Source organism: Lampris incognitus, chromosome 6 (assembly GCF_029633865.1).
Source record: "Lampris incognitus isolate fLamInc1 chromosome 6, fLamInc1.hap2, whole genome shotgun sequence".
In the NCBI taxonomy this organism is placed as follows: Eukaryota; Metazoa; Chordata; class Actinopteri; order Lampriformes; family Lampridae; genus Lampris; species Lampris incognitus.
Window position 1 is genome coordinate 58,029,886 of NC_079216.1, and position 12,281 is coordinate 58,042,166.

The window sequence follows — 12,281 nt, forward strand, 5'->3', positions numbered from 1 at the left end:
TTACAGAAGTGCAAGGCACCCTCAAAATGCTCAGGGGTCCTCGTGTGGTACCTCCTTTGTAACGTTTATGGAATCAGATCTTTGCAGCAAGGTTGCCACAAATCTGAACATATAGTGCCTCATTTCATAATTTTGAATCACAATCATTATTTGGAAATATAGATCAAAGATATCGCAAATTTTCAGAATTCTGGACAACTGTTTGCTGTAACTCAGCTTTAAATAGAGTGAAATCTCAGTGTATTTACTTCAAAGTTGTACCTTCGATAGCTCAGTTGGTAGAGCGGAGGACTGTAGAAATGAAACAGCTGACATCCTTAGGTCGCTGGTTCAAATCCGGCTCGAAGGAAACAATTCTTTGTTTGCTGGATCACGAGGTTTGAAAAGAGTATTAGGCCAGCCTATCCCCACCCGGTCCTCAAGGAGCCCCTATCCTGCAGATTTTCATTGTAACCCTAAATAGGTAGCCCTGCTTGTTCTTACTCAACCAATCATCTCGCAGCACTTAATTATGCAAGGTGTGCAACGTCTGACAAAATTCATTGCTGATTGGTTGAATAACTACAAACAAGTACCTATTCAGGGTTGCAAAGAAAATATGCAGGTTAGAGGTCCTTGAGGACTGGGTTGGGAAACACTGTATTAGGCATTGATAAGATTTAATATTTGTGAGTGCTGCCTAAAGTTACCCACTCAAGTTTAGACATATAGTTTTAGCTGCTATAACGTGGGAACATTGCCACCTAGTGGTCAAAACACCAACGAGCCTTAAAGAAACCACCTGCTATTCAGGCCCGAGTTTTTCCTTTGAGTTCACTTAGTATTGGCTTTGATTACAGAAGTGCAAGGCACCCTCAAAATGCTGAGGGGTCCTCGTGTGGTACCTCCTTTGTAACGTTTATGGAATCAGATCTTTGCAGCAAGGTTGCCACAAATCTGAACATATAGTGCCTCATTTCATAATTTTGAATCACAATCATTATTTGGAAATATAGATCAAAGATATCGCAAATTTTCAGAATTCTGGACAACTGTTTGCTGTAACTCAGCTTTAAATAGAGTGAAATCTCAGTGTATTTACTTCAAAGCTGTCCCTTCGATAGCTCAGTTGGTAGAGCGGAGGACTGTAGAAGTAAAACAGCTGACATCCTTAGGTCGCTGGTTCAAATCCGGCTCGAAGGAAACAATTCTTTGTTTGCTGGATCACGAGCTTTGAAAAGAGTATTAGGCCAGCCTATCCCAACCCAGTCCTCAAGGAGCCCCTATCCTGCGTATTTTCATTGTAACCCTGCATAGGTAGCCCTGCTTGTACTTACTCAACCAATCATCTCGCAGCACTTAATTATGCAAGGTGTGCAACATCTGACAAAATTCATTGCTGATTGGTTGAATAACTACAAACAAGTACCTATTCAGGGTTGCAAAGAAAATGTGCAGGTTAGAGGTCCTTGAGGACTGGGTTGGGAAACACTGTATTAGGCATTGATAAGATTTAATATTTGTGAGTGCTGCCTAAAGTTACCCACTCAAGTTTAGACATATAGTTTTAGCTGCTATAACGTGGGAACATTGCCACCTAGTGGTCAAAACACCAACGAGCCTTAAAGAAACCACCTGCTATTCAGGCCCGAGTTTTTCCTTTGAGTTCACTTTGTATTGGCTTTGATTACAGAAGTGCAAGGCACCCTCAAAATGCTGAGGGGTCCTCGTGTGGTACCTCCTTTGTAACGGTTATGGAATCAGATCTTTGCAGCAAGGTTGCCACAAATCTGAACATATAGTTCCTCATTTCATAATTTTGAATCACAATCATTATTTGGAAATATAGATCAAAGATATCGCAAATTTTCAGAATTCTGGACAACTGTTTGCTGTAACTCAGCTTTAAATTGAGTGAAATCTCAGTGTATGGACTTCAAAGCTGTCCCTTCGATAGCTCAGTTGGTAGAGCGGAGGACTGTAGAAATGAAACAGCTGACATCCTTAGGTCGCTGGTTCAAATCCGGCTCGAAGGAAACAATTCTTTGTTTGCTGGATCACGAGCTTTGAAAAGAGTATTAGGCCAGCCTATCCCAACCCGGTCCTCAAGGAGCCCCTATCCTGCAGATTTTCATTGTAACCCTGCATAGGTAGCCCTGCTTGTACTTACTCAACCAATCATCTCGCAGCACTTAATTATGCAAGGTGTGCAACATCTGACAAAATTCATTGCTGATTGGTTGAATAACTACAAACAAGTACCTATTCAGGGTTGCAAAGAAAATATGCAGGTTAGAGGTCCTTGAGGACTGTGTTGGGAAACACTGTATTAGGCATTGATAAGATTTAATATTTGTGAGTGCTGCCTAAAGTTACCCACTCAAGTTTAGACGTATAGTTTTAGCTGCTATAACGTGGGAACATTGCCACCTAGTGGTCAAAACACCAACGAGCCTTAAAGAAACCACCTGCTATTCAGGCCCGAGTTTTTCCTTTGAGTTCACTTTGTATTGGCTTTGATTACAGAAGTGCAAGGCACCCTCAAAATGCTCAGGGGTCCTCGTGTGGTACCTCCTTTGTAACGGTTATGGAATCAGATCTTTGCAGCAAGGTTGCCACAAATCTGAACATATAGTGCCTCATTTCATAATTTTGAATCACAATCATTATTAGGAAATATAGTTCAAAGATATCGCAAATTTTCAGAATTCTGGACAACTGTTTGCTGTAACTCAGCTTTAAATAGAGTGAAATCTCAGTGTATTTACTTCAAAGCTGTCCCTTCGATAGCTCAGTTGGTAGAGTGGAGGACTGTAGAAGTAGAACAGCTGACATCCTTAGGTCGCTGGTTCAAATCCGGCTCGAAGGAAACAATTCTTTGTTTGCTGGATCACGAGCTTTGAAAAGAGTATTAGGCCAGCCTATCCCAACCCAGTCCTCAAGGAGCCCCTATCCTGCGGATTTTCATTGTAACCCTGCATAGGTAGCCCTGCTTGTACTTACTCAACCAATCATCTCGCAGCACTTAATTATGCAAGGTGTGCAACATCTGACAAAATTCATTGCTGATTGGTTGAATAACTACAAACAAGTACCTATTCAGGGTTGCAAAGAAAATATGCAGGTTAGAGGTCCTTGAGGACTGGGTTGGGAAACACTGTATTAGGCATTGATAAGATTTAATATTTGTGAGTGCTGCCTAAAGTTACCCACTCAAGTTTAGACATATAGTTTTAGCTGCTATAACGTGGGAACATTGCCACCTAGTGGTCAAAACACCAACGAGACTTAAAGAAACCACCTGCTATTCAGGCCCGAGTTTTTCCTTTGAGTTCACTTTGTATTGGCTTTGATTACAGAAGTGCAAGGCACCCTCAAAATGCTGAGGGGTCCTCGTGTGGTACCTCCTTTGTAATGTTTATGGAATCAGATCTTTGCAGCAAGGTTGCCAGAAATCTGAACATATAGTGCCTCATTTCATAATTTTGAATCACAATCATCATTTGGAAATATAGATCAAAGATATCGCACATTTTCAGAATTCTGGACAACTGTTTGCTGTAACTCAGCTTTAAATAGAGTGAAATCTCAGTGTATTTACTTCAAAGCTGTCCCTTCGATAGCTCAGTTGGTAGAGCGGAGGACTGTAGAAATGAAACAGCTGACATCCTTAGGTCGCTGGTTCAAATCCGGCTCGAAGGAAACAATTCTTTGTTTGCTGGATCACGAGCTTTGAAAAGAGTATTAGGCCAGCCTATCCCAACCCGGTCCTCAAGGAGCCCCTATCCTGCAGATTTTCATTGTAACCCTGCATAGGTAGCCCTGCTTGTACTTACTCAATCAATCATCTCGCAGCACTTAATTATGCAAGGTGTGCAACATCTGACAAAATTCATTGCTGATTGGTTGAATAACTACAAACAAGTAGCTATTCAGCGTTGCAAAGAAAATATGCAGGTTAGAGGTCCTTGAGGACTGTGTTGGGAAACACTGTATTAGGCATTGATAAGATTTAATATTTGTGAGTGCTGCCTAAAGTTACCCGCTCAAGTTTAGACGTATAGTTTTAGCTGCTATAACGTGGGAACATTGCCACCTAGTGGTCAAAACACCAACGAGACTTAAAGAAACCACCTGCTATTCAGGCCCGAGTTTTTCCTTTGAGTTCACTTTGTATTGGCTTTGATTACAGAAGTGCAAGGCACCCTCAAAATGCTCAGGGGTCCTCGTGTGGTACCTCCTTTGTAATGTTTATGGAATCAGATCTTTGCAGCAAGGTTGCCACAAATCTGAACATATAGTGCCTCATTTCATAATTTTGAATCACAATCATCATTTGGAAATATAGATCAAAGATATCGCACATTTTCAGAATTCTCGACAACTGTTTGCTGTAACTCAGCTTTAAATAGAGTGAAATCTCAGTGTATTTACTTCAACGCTGTCCCTTCGATAGCTCAGTTGGTAGAGCGGAGGACTGTAGAAATGAAACAGCTGACATCCTTAGGTCGCTGGTTCAAATCCGGCTCGAAGGAAACAAGTCTTTGTTTGCTGGATCACGAGCTTTGAAAAGAGTATTAGGCCAGCCTATCCCAACCCGGTCCTCAAGGAGCCCCTATCCTGCAGATTTTCATTGTAACCCTGCATAGGTAGCCCTGCTTGTACTTACTCAATCAATCATCTCGCAGCACTTAATTATGCAAGGTGTGCAACATCTGACAAAATTCATTGCTGATTGGTTGAATAACTACAAACAAGTACCTATTCAGGGTTGCAAAGAAAATATGCAGGTTAGAGGTCCTTGAGGACTGTGTTGGGAAACACTGTATTAGGCATTGATAAGATTTAATATTTGTGAGTGCTGCCTAAAGTTACCCACTCAAGTTTAGACGTATAGTTTTAGCTGCTATAACGTGGGAACATTGCCACCTAGTGGTCAAAACACCAACGAGCCTTAAAGAAACCACCTGCTATTCAGGCCCGAGTTTTTCCTTTGAGTTCACTTTGTATTGGCTTTGATTACAGAAGTGCAAGGCACCCTCAAAATGCTGAGGGGTCCTCGTGTGGTACCTCCTTTGTAACGGTTATGGAATCAGATCTTTGCAGCAAGGTTGCCACAAATCTGAACATATAGTGCCTCATTTCATAATTTTGAATCACAATCATTATTTGGAAATATAGATCAAAGATATCGCAAATTTTCAGAATTCTGGACAACTGTTTGCTGTAACTCAGCTTTAAATAGAGTGAAATCTCAGTGTATTTACTTCAAAGCTGTCCCTTCGATAGCTCAGTTGGTAGAGCGGAGGACTGTAGAAGTTAAACAGCTGACATCCTTAGGTCGCTGGTTCAAATCCGGCTCGAAGGAAACAATTCTTTGTTTGCTGGATCACGAGCTTTGAAAAGAGTATTAGGCCAGCCTATCCCAACCCAGTCCTCAAGGAGCCCCTATCCTGCGGATTTTCATTGTAACCTGCATAGGTAGCCCTGCTTGTACTTACTCAACCAATCATCTCGCAGCACTTAATTATGCAAGGTGTGCAACATCTGACAAAATTCATTGCTGATTGGTTGAATAACTACAAACAAGTACCTATTCAGGGTTGCAAAGAAAATATGCAGGTTAGAGGTCCTTGAGGACTGGGTTGGGAAACACTGTATTTGGCATTGATAAGATTTAATATTTGTGAGTGCTGCCTAAAGTTACCCACTCAAGTTTAGACATATAGTTTTAGCTGCTATAACGTGGGAACATTGCCACCTAGTGGTCAAAACACCAACGAGCCTTAAAGAAACCACCTGCTATTCAGGCCCGAGTTTTTCCTTTGAGTTCACTTTGTATTGGCTTTGATTACAGAAGTGCAAGGCACCCTCAAAATGCTGAGGGGTCCTCGTGTGGTACCTCCTTTGTAACGTTTATGGAATCAGATCTTTGCAGCAAGGTTGCCACAAATCTGAACATATAGTGCCTCATTTCATAATTTTGAATCACAATCATTATTTGGAAATATAGATCAAAGATATCGCAAATTTTCAGAATTCTGGACAACTGTTTGCTGTAACTCAGCTTTAAATAGAGTGAAATCTCAGTGTATTTACTTCAAAGCTGTCCCTTCGATAGCTCAGTTGCTAGAGCGGAGGACTGTAGAAGTTAAACAGCTGACATCCTTAGGTCGCTGGTTCAAATCCGGCTCAAAGGAAACAATTCTTTGTTTGCTGGATCACGAGCTTTGAAAAGAGTATTAGGCCAGCCTATCCCAACCCAGTCCTCAAGGAGCTCCTATCCTGCGTATTTTCATTGTAACCCTGCATAGGTAGCCCTGCTTGTACTTACTCAACCAATCATCTCGCAGCACTTAATTATGCAAGGTGTGCAACATCTGACAAAATTCATTGCTGATTGGTTGAATAACTACAAACAAGTACCTATTCAGGGTTGCAAAGAAAATATGCAGGTTAGAGGTCCTTGAGGACTGGGTTGGGAAACACTGTATTTGGCATTGATAAGATTTAATATTTGTGAGTGCTGCCTAAAGTTACCCACTCAAGTTTAGACATATAGTTTTAGCTGCTCTAACGTGGGAACATTGCCACCTAGTGGTCAAAACACCAACGAGACTTAAAGAAACCACCTGCTATTCAGGCCCGAGTTTTTCCTTTGAGTTCACTTTGTATTGGCTTTGATTACAGAAGTGCAAGGCACCCTCAAAATGCTGAGGGGTCCTCGTGTGGTACCTCCTTTGTAACGGTTATGGAATCAGATCTTTGCAGCAAGGTTGCCACAAATCTGAACATATAGTGCCTCATTTCATAATTTTGAATCACAATCATTATTTGGAAATATAGATCAAAGATATCGCAAATTTTCAGAATTCTGGACAACTGTTTGCTGTAACTCAGCTTTAAATAGAGTGAAATCTCAGTGTATTTACTTCAAAGCTGTCCCTTCGATAGCTCAGTTGGTAGAGCGGAGGACTGTAGAAATGAAACAGCTGACATCCTTAGGTCGCTGGTTCAAATCCGGCTCGAAGGAAACAATTCTTTGTTTGCTGGATCACGAGCTTTGAAAAGAGTATTAGGCCAGCCTATCCCAACCCGGTCCTCAAGGAGCCCCTATCCTGCAGATTTTCATTGTAACCCTGCATAGGTAGCCCTGCTTGTACTTACTCAATCAATCATCTCGCAGCACTTAATTATGCAAGGTGTGCAACATCTGACAAAATTCATTGCTGATTGGTTGAATAACTACAAACAAGTACCTATTCAGGTTTGCAAAGAAAATATGCTGGTTAGAGGTCCTTGAGGACTGTGTTGGGAAACACTGTATTAGGCATTGATAAGATTTAATATTTGTGAGTGCTGCCTAAAGTTACCCACTCAAGTTTAGACGTATAGTTTTAGCTGCTATAACGTGGGAACATTGCCACCTAGTGGTCAAAACACCAACGAGCCTTAAAGAAACCACCTGCTATTCAGGCCCGAGTTTTTCCTTTGAGTTCACTTTGTATTGGCTTTGATTACAGAAGTGCAAGGCACCCTCAAAATGCTCAGGGGTCCTCGTGTGGTACCTCCTTTGTAACGGTTATGGAATCAGATCTTTGCAGCAAGGTTGCCACAAATCTGAACATATAGTGCCTCATTTCATAATTTTGAATCACAATCATTATTTGGAAATATAGATCAAAGATATCGCAAATTTTCAGAATTCTGGACAGCTGTTTGCTGTAACTCAGCTTTAAATAGAGTGAAATCTCAGTGTATTTACTTCAAAGCTGTCCCTTCGATAGCTCAGTTGGTAGAGCGGAGGACTGTAGAAGTTAAAGAGCTGACATCCTTAGGTCGCTGGTTCAAATCCGGCTCGAAGGAAACAATTCTTTGTTTGCTGGATCACGAGCTTTGAAAAGAGTATTAGGCCAGCCTATCCCAACCCAGTCCTCAAGGAGCCCCTATCCTGCGGATTTTCATTGTAACCCCGCATAGGTAGCCCTGCTTGTACTTACTCAACCAATCATCTCGCAGCACTTAATTATGCAAGGTGTGCAACATCTGACAAAATTCATTGCTGATTGGTTGAATAACTACAAACAAGTACCTATTCAGGGTTGCAAAGAAAATATGCAGGTTAGAGGTCCTTGAGGACTGGGTTGGGAAACACTGTATTTGGCATTGATAAGATTTAATATTTGTGAGTGCTGCCTAAAGTTACCCACTCAAGTTTAGACATATAGTTTTAGCTGCTATAACGTGGGAACATTGCCACCTAGTGGTCAAAACACCAACGAGCCTTAAAGAAACCACCTGCTATTCAGGCCCGAGTTTTTCCTTTGAGTTCACTTTGTATTGGCTTTGATTACAGACGTGCAAGGCACCCTCAAAATGCTGAGGGGTCCTCGTGTGGTACCTCCTTTGTAACGTTTATGGAATCAGATCTTTGCAGCAAGGTTGCCACAAATCTGAACATATAGTGCCTCATTTCATAATTTTGAATCACAATCATCATTTGGAAATATAGATCAAAGATATCGCACATTTTCAGAATTCTGGACAACTGTTTGCTGTAACTCAGCTTTAAATAGAGTGAAATCTCAGTGTATTTACTTCAAAGCTGTCCCTTCGATAGCTCAGTTGGTAGAGCGGAGGACTGTAGAAATGAAACAGCTGACATCCTTAGGTCGCTGGTTCAAATCCGGCTCGAAGGAAACAATTCTTTGTTTGCTGGATCACGAGCTTTGAAAAGAGTATTAGGCCAGCCTATCCCAACCCGGTCCTCAAGGAGCCCCTATCCTGCAGATTTTCATTGTAACCCTGCATAGGTAGCCCTGCTTGTACTTACTCAATCAATCATCTCGCAGCACTTAATTATGCAAGGTGTGCAACATCTGACAAAATTCATTGCTGATTGGTTGAATAACTACAAACAAGTAGCTATTCAGCGTTGCAAAGAAAATATGCAGGTTAGAGGTCCTTGAGGACTGTGTTGGGAAACACTGTATTAGGCATTGATAAGATTTAATATTTGTGAGTGCTGCCTAAAGTTACCCACTCAAGTTTAGACGTATAGTTTTAGCTGCTATAACGTGGGAACATTGCCACCTAGTGGTCAAAACACCAACGAGCCTTAAAGAAACCACCTGCTATTCAGGCCCGAGTTTTTCCTTTGAGTTCACTTTGTATTGGCTTTGATTACAGAAGTGCAAGGCACCCTCAAAATGCTGAGGGGTCCTCGTGTGGTACCTCCTTTGTAACGGTTATGGAATCAGATCTTTGCAGCAAGGTTGCCACAAATCTGAACATATAGTGCCTCATTTCATAATTTTGAATCACAATCATTATTTGGAAATATAGATCAAAGATATCGCAAATTTTCAGAATTCTGGACAACTGTTTGCTGTAACTCAGCTTTAAATAGAGTGAAATCTCAGTGTATTTACTTCAAAGCTGTCCCTTCGATAGCTCAGTTGGTAGAGCGGAGGACTGTAGAAGTTAAACAGCTGACATCCTTAGGTCGCTGGTTCAAATCCGGCTCGAAGGAAACAATTCTTTGTTTGCTGGATCACGAGCTTTGAAAAGAGTATTAGGCCAGCCTATCCCAACCCAGTCCTCAAGGAGCCCCTATCCTGCGGATTTTCATTGTAACCTGCATAGGTAGCCCTGCTTGTACTTACTCAACCAATCATCTCGCAGCACTTAATTATGCAAGGTGTGCAACATCTGACAAAATTCATTGCTGATTGGTTGAATAACTACAAACAAGTACCTATTCAGGGTTGCAAAGAAAATATGCAGGTTAGAGGTCCTTGAGGACTGGGTTGGGAAACACTGTATTTGGCATTGATAAGATTTAATATTTGTGAGTGCTGCCTAAAGTTACCCACTCAAGTTTAGACATATAGTTTTAGCTGCTATAACGTGGGAACATTGCCACCTAGTGGTCAAAACACCAACGAGCCTTAAAGAAACCACCTGCTATTCAGGCCCGAGTTTTTCCTTTGAGTTCACTTTGTATTGGCTTTGATTACAGAAGTGCAAGGCACCCTCAAAATGCTGAGGGGTCCTCGTGTGGTACCTCCTTTGTAACGTTTATGGAATCAGATCTTTGCAGCAAGGTTGCCACAAATCTGAACATATAGTGCCTCATTTCATAATTTTGAATCACAATCATTATTTGGAAATATAGATCAAAGATATCGCAAATTTTCAGAATTCTGGACAACTGTTTGCTGTAACTCAGCTTTAAATAGAGTGAAATCTCAGTGTATTTACTTCAAAGCTGTCCCTTCGATAGCTCAGTTGCTAGAGCGGAGGACTGTAGAAGTTAAACAGCTGACATCCTTAGGTCGCTGGTTCAAATCCGGCTCAAAGGAAACAATTCTTTGTTTGCTGGATCACGAGCTTTGAAAAGAGTATTAGGCCAGCCTATCCCAACCCAGTCCTCAAGGAGCTCCTATCCTGCGTATTTTCATTGTAACCCTGCATAGGTAGCCCTGCTTGTACTTACTCAACCAATCATCTCGCAGCACTTAATTATGCAAGGTGTGCAACATCTGACAAAATTCATTGCTGATTGGTTGAATAACTACAAACAAGTACCTATTCAGGGTTGCAAAGAAAATATGCAGGTTAGAGGTCCTTGAGGACTGGGTTGGGAAACACTGTATTTGGCATTGATAAGATTTAATATTTGTGAGTGCTGCCTAAAGTTACCCACTCAAGTTTAGACATATAGTTTTAGCTGCTCTAACGTGGGAACATTGCCACCTAGTGGTCAAAACACCAACGAGACTTAAAGAAACCACCTGCTATTCAGGCCCGAGTTTTTCCTTTGAGTTCACTTTGTATTGGCTTTGATTACAGAAGTGCAAGGCACCCTCAAAATGCTGAGGGGTCCTCGTGTGGTACCTCCTTTGTAACGGTTATGGAATCAGATCTTTGCAGCAAGGTTGCCACAAATCTGAACATATAGTGCCTCATTTCATAATTTTGAATCACAATCATTATTTGGAAATATAGATCAAAGATATCGCAAATTTTCAGAATTCTGGACAACTGTTTGCTGTAACTCAGCTTTAAATAGAGTGAAATCTCAGTGTATTTACTTCAAAGCTGTCCCTTCGATAGCTCAGTTGGTAGAGCGGAGGACTGTAGAAATGAAACAGCTGACATCCTTAGGTCGCTGGTTCAAATCCGGCTCGAAGGAAACAATTCTTTGTTTGCTGGATCACGAGCTTTGAAAAGAGTATTAGGCCAGCCTATCCCAACCCGGTCCTCAAGGAGCCCCTATCCTGCAGATTTTCATTGTAACCCTGCATAGGTAGCCCTGCTTGTACTTACTCAATCAATCATCTCGCAGCACTTAATTATGCAAGGTGTGCAACATCTGACAAAATTCATTGCTGATTGGTTGAATAACTACAAACAAGTACCTATTCAGGTTTGCAAAGAAAATATGCTGGTTAGAGGTCCTTGAGGACTGTGTTGGGAAACACTGTATTAGGCATTGATAAGATTTAATATTTGTGAGTGCTGCCTAAAGTTACCCACTCAAGTTTAGACGTATAGTTTTAGCTGCTATAACGTGGGAACATTGCCACCTAGTGGTCAAAACACCAACGAGCCTTAAAGAAACCACCTGCTATTCAGGCCCGAGTTTTTCCTTTGAGTTCACTTTGTATTGGCTTTGATTACAGAAGTGCAAGGCACCCTCAAAATGCTCAGGGGTCCTCGTGTGGTACCTCCTTTGTAACGGTTATGGAATCAGATCTTTGCAGCAAGGTTGCCACAAATCTGAACATATAGTGCCTCATTTCATAATTTTGAATCACAATCATTATTTGGAAATATAGATCAAAGATATCGCAAATTTTCAGAATTCTGGACAGCTGTTTGCTGTAACTCAGCTTTAAATAGAGTGAAATCTCAGTGTATTTACTTCAAAGCTGTCCCTTCGATAGCTCAGTTGGTAGAGCGGAGGACTGTAGAAGTTAAAGAGCTGACATCCTTAGGTCGCTGGTTCAAATCCGGCTCGAAGGAAACAATTCTTTGTTTGCTGGATCACGAGCTTTGAAAAGAGTATTAGGCCAGCCTATCCCAACCCAGTCCTCAAGGAGCCCCTATCCTGCGGATTTTCATTGTAACCCCGCATAGGTAGCCCTGCTTGTACTTACTCAACCAATCATCTCGCAGCACTTAATTATGCAAGGTGTGCAACATCTGACAAAATTCATTGCTGATTGGTTGAATAACTACAAACAAGTACCTATTCAGGGTTGCAAAGAAAATATGCAGGTTAGAGGTCCTTGAGG

General features: G+C 41.5%; 15 non-coding genes across 15 annotated transcripts; all 15 read left to right on the plus strand.

The window, feature by feature from the left end:
- The first annotated feature begins 260 nt into the window (after nucleotides 1–260).
- Nucleotides 261–349, plus strand: trnay-gua (transfer RNA tyrosine (anticodon GUA)). Its single transcript is given in 2 exon segments — nucleotides 261–297; nucleotides 314–349. It is a non-coding gene; the product is annotated as a tRNA-Tyr (tRNA).
- A 744-nt stretch (nucleotides 350–1,093) lies between these two features.
- Nucleotides 1,094–1,182, plus strand: trnay-gua (transfer RNA tyrosine (anticodon GUA)). The gene is given in 2 exon segments: nucleotides 1,094–1,130; nucleotides 1,147–1,182. It is a non-coding gene; the product is annotated as a tRNA-Tyr (tRNA).
- A 744-nt stretch (nucleotides 1,183–1,926) lies between these two features.
- Nucleotides 1,927–2,015, plus strand: trnay-gua (transfer RNA tyrosine (anticodon GUA)). The gene is given in 2 exon segments: nucleotides 1,927–1,963; nucleotides 1,980–2,015. It is a non-coding gene; the product is annotated as a tRNA-Tyr (tRNA).
- Nucleotides 2,016–2,759: 744 nt separating this feature from the next.
- trnay-gua (transfer RNA tyrosine (anticodon GUA)) lies at nucleotides 2,760–2,848 on the plus strand. Its single transcript is given in 2 exon segments — nucleotides 2,760–2,796; nucleotides 2,813–2,848. It is a non-coding gene; the product is annotated as a tRNA-Tyr (tRNA).
- Nucleotides 2,849–3,592: 744 nt separating this feature from the next.
- On the plus strand, nucleotides 3,593–3,681 carry trnay-gua (transfer RNA tyrosine (anticodon GUA)). Its single transcript is given in 2 exon segments — nucleotides 3,593–3,629; nucleotides 3,646–3,681. It is a non-coding gene; the product is annotated as a tRNA-Tyr (tRNA).
- A 744-nt stretch (nucleotides 3,682–4,425) lies between these two features.
- Nucleotides 4,426–4,514, plus strand: trnay-gua (transfer RNA tyrosine (anticodon GUA)). Its single transcript is given in 2 exon segments — nucleotides 4,426–4,462; nucleotides 4,479–4,514. It is a non-coding gene; the product is annotated as a tRNA-Tyr (tRNA).
- Nucleotides 4,515–5,258: 744 nt separating this feature from the next.
- Nucleotides 5,259–5,347, plus strand: trnay-gua (transfer RNA tyrosine (anticodon GUA)). Its single transcript is given in 2 exon segments — nucleotides 5,259–5,295; nucleotides 5,312–5,347. It is a non-coding gene; the product is annotated as a tRNA-Tyr (tRNA).
- A 743-nt stretch (nucleotides 5,348–6,090) lies between these two features.
- trnay-gua (transfer RNA tyrosine (anticodon GUA)) lies at nucleotides 6,091–6,179 on the plus strand. Its single transcript is given in 2 exon segments — nucleotides 6,091–6,127; nucleotides 6,144–6,179. It is a non-coding gene; the product is annotated as a tRNA-Tyr (tRNA).
- Nucleotides 6,180–6,923: 744 nt separating this feature from the next.
- trnay-gua (transfer RNA tyrosine (anticodon GUA)) lies at nucleotides 6,924–7,012 on the plus strand. The gene is given in 2 exon segments: nucleotides 6,924–6,960; nucleotides 6,977–7,012. It is a non-coding gene; the product is annotated as a tRNA-Tyr (tRNA).
- Nucleotides 7,013–7,756: 744 nt separating this feature from the next.
- trnay-gua (transfer RNA tyrosine (anticodon GUA)) lies at nucleotides 7,757–7,845 on the plus strand. The gene is given in 2 exon segments: nucleotides 7,757–7,793; nucleotides 7,810–7,845. It is a non-coding gene; the product is annotated as a tRNA-Tyr (tRNA).
- Nucleotides 7,846–8,589: 744 nt separating this feature from the next.
- trnay-gua (transfer RNA tyrosine (anticodon GUA)) lies at nucleotides 8,590–8,678 on the plus strand. The gene is given in 2 exon segments: nucleotides 8,590–8,626; nucleotides 8,643–8,678. It is a non-coding gene; the product is annotated as a tRNA-Tyr (tRNA).
- Nucleotides 8,679–9,422: 744 nt separating this feature from the next.
- On the plus strand, nucleotides 9,423–9,511 carry trnay-gua (transfer RNA tyrosine (anticodon GUA)). The gene is given in 2 exon segments: nucleotides 9,423–9,459; nucleotides 9,476–9,511. It is a non-coding gene; the product is annotated as a tRNA-Tyr (tRNA).
- Nucleotides 9,512–10,254: 743 nt separating this feature from the next.
- On the plus strand, nucleotides 10,255–10,343 carry trnay-gua (transfer RNA tyrosine (anticodon GUA)). The gene is given in 2 exon segments: nucleotides 10,255–10,291; nucleotides 10,308–10,343. It is a non-coding gene; the product is annotated as a tRNA-Tyr (tRNA).
- Nucleotides 10,344–11,087: 744 nt separating this feature from the next.
- trnay-gua (transfer RNA tyrosine (anticodon GUA)) lies at nucleotides 11,088–11,176 on the plus strand. The gene is given in 2 exon segments: nucleotides 11,088–11,124; nucleotides 11,141–11,176. It is a non-coding gene; the product is annotated as a tRNA-Tyr (tRNA).
- A 744-nt stretch (nucleotides 11,177–11,920) lies between these two features.
- trnay-gua (transfer RNA tyrosine (anticodon GUA)) lies at nucleotides 11,921–12,009 on the plus strand. Its single transcript is given in 2 exon segments — nucleotides 11,921–11,957; nucleotides 11,974–12,009. It is a non-coding gene; the product is annotated as a tRNA-Tyr (tRNA).
- Nucleotides 12,010–12,281: the final 272 nt, after the last annotated feature.